Here is a 2,801-nt window from a genome sequence, read left to right on the forward strand (position 1 = left end):
CCATGATTTTATAGTCACTTTTTTAGGTGTTGTGTTTCATTTTAAAAAGTTTGAAACAATACGTGTGGACCTCTTTCTTTACCCTCTTTTTGCTAAAGATGACAACTGAGATGATCGTACACAAAACAAGTAATAAAATTTGACACGATAGTACACACAAAATAGGTAACACCAACAAGATGAAATTATTTACTGGTCGGATTGGGGCCTTTAAATTATTTCAAGCTAATTAATTTTGTTTAAAATCTAGTTAATCTTCTGAGTTCTAACCCAATTTTTTTTCCCTTAAAACACAACTCAAATCAGGAGGATGACTGTCTAAGAGATCATGGTGGCCAAAAACACAAGTAAACCCCTGGCGGCCGATGAGTTTTTGTGGTCATATTCCGATGAACCACATGCTTCTCGTCGTCGTGAGATCCTGTCACGTTACCCCCATATCAGACAACTCTTTGGTACTGATCCCTGGTCACTCCTCAAGGTATTAATCCCCATTCTTCATGAGTTATCTATAACTTAATATGAAGTCTTTTATACATATGTACACACACACTCACACACACAATCTTCATGCTATTTAAATTTAAAGTCAACAGTTGTTTTTACTTATTTTAACTAAAGCGTAATTTACACCGACCGAGTGTCGTTTTTGTAGGTCACTCTAGTTGTTTTGCTCCAACTAAGGACCGCCGTGTACCTTCACATGTCAGGGTGGGCAAAGATACTCATGGTTGCATATTTTTTTGGATCTTTTCTCAATCACAATCTTTTCTTAGCTATTCATGAACTAAGTCACAATCTTGCATTTTCTAACCCAATTCACAACCGTTTCCTTGGCATCTTTGCTAATCTCCCTATCGTCGTACCAATGTCCGTCACCTTCCAAAAATACCACCTTGAGCACCATCGTTACCAAGGAGTCGACGGAATGGGCATTGACATCCCTACGCTCATGGAGGCACGTCTAGTAACAAATGCCGCAACAAAATGCATATGGGTACTCTTCCAACTCTTCTTTTACGCGATTAGACCCTTGTTCGTCAACCCTAAACACCCCGGAAAATGGGAATTCATCAACTTTACTATCCAAATAGTGTTCGATGCATATTTTGTCTACTTTTGGGGATGGAGATCTTTAAGTTACTTGATTCTTTCCACGTTTGTCGGAGGTGGAATACACCCAATTGCGGGCCATTTCATCTCTGAACACTATGTATTCAACAAGAAAGAAGGCCAAGAAACGTATTCATATTATGGTCCACTAAATATAGTGTCATGGCATGTTGGGTACCATAATGAACACCATGATTTTCCACGTATCCCGGGTAGTAAGCTTCATAAACTAAGGGAAATCGCGCCTGAATGCTATGAAAATTTAGAGTCTTATAACTCTTGGAGCCAAGTGATATACTCTTACATTGCAGACAAGTCTATGGGTCCATTTAGCAGGATGAAGAGAAAAGTCTCAACAAAGAACTCATAGGAATCTTGCATTATTGTGAAGCGTCTCTCAGTGAAGAGCTTTATGTTTCTAATGTGAGTTTATCTATATCTCATGTATAATATAGAAGTAGAGTGCATCTTAAGTTTTAAGTCTTACAAAAAATAATGTTACACGTACAACACACAACGTGTGTCTTTTTTTTTAACCATTATCCACAATACCATTTATTTCAAGAAAAGTAGTTACAATATTAACCCTCTACTTTACATAATTTTTGTTAATCACGGTCTCACAAACACAAAAGGGGTTGTTCTTATGTTGATCACAACACACAACCGATCGATCACCCTCTATAGATGAAACAAAACAATAATCATTTAACTTAAACTCGGTCATTATTGTAGTAAAGGATATTAGACTTTATATTTTTAGATACGTACACCAAGCATTTTAAGTGATAATATGTATATAATTAAGCTCAAATGTGGTCATTTAATATATCTGCATACATAACCAAACAAGAATATCAGACTCTGGGTGCAAGATTCAAATATCTAATTAAGCATGAGAAAAGTAAATATATGATATTTCAATGCTGATAAAAGTAAATGAAACGTCATGCCACGTATGTTGTTGTAGTCTTGTAGAACCGGGTCAAGAATTAGGTGTGATATATAATCTAAGCGAGGCTACTACAGGTTAACAAAACTAAGGTTGAAACCACGTACCATAATTTTAACCACATCACGACATGTCATATATATTGGTTTAAGGTTACTATTAGCTATGTAAACTAGTAGTGCACTGCTATCCCACAAACACACCTCAACTGTGGCTCTTCCCGCAAACGAGAGTCCTCACCTTTCACGCATTACTAAGTCTATTTGAAAATTTGTCAACTACTAATTTTCCAATTACACACCCTATTCATATTAATTAGCCACCACCATCAAACCTAAGTAGATGAAAGGAAGCTCGATCCCTCTTCATTGATAAACCATATATATCTCATAATTCATCTTATGATATGTAAAATGTTTATAGCTTTCAAGTGTAATTTATAATCTTTTTTTTATCGAACTGTATATTATAATCTTAACAATAATATGTATTTAAGTAATATAATATTATTTAATTAAATTCAAATAAAATAATGTGTTAAGTGAATGATGAATTTAAACCACTTGGGCTAGCTCAAGGGGCCAGCCAAACGATGGGTGAGAGCTTGATGCCGGTTGGCCTCTCAAATTCGAATCTTGATGGCGACACGAGTTTTCTATTAGAGTGTTCCTTCCCAGAGAGCTTGCTCTTGTGGGCGGACAACTCCTGTCAAGTGGCAGGGGCTCGAAATTTTCTC

General features: G+C 36.2%; 1 pseudogene; it reads left to right on the plus strand.

Moving 5' to 3' along the window:
• The first annotated feature begins 328 nt into the window (after positions 1-328).
• On the plus strand, positions 329-1,591 carry LOC143595698 (sphingolipid delta(4)-desaturase DES1-like pseudogene; annotated as a pseudogene).
• The last annotated feature ends 1,210 nt before the right edge of the window (positions 1,592-2,801 follow it).

This window comes from Bidens hawaiensis, unplaced genomic scaffold (genome assembly GCF_021521415.1).
Source record: "Bidens hawaiensis isolate Kalapana, Puna unplaced genomic scaffold, B.hawaiensis_p1.1 tig00045477_1, whole genome shotgun sequence".
NCBI classification, from domain to species: domain Eukaryota; kingdom Viridiplantae; phylum Streptophyta; class Magnoliopsida; order Asterales; family Asteraceae; genus Bidens; species Bidens hawaiensis.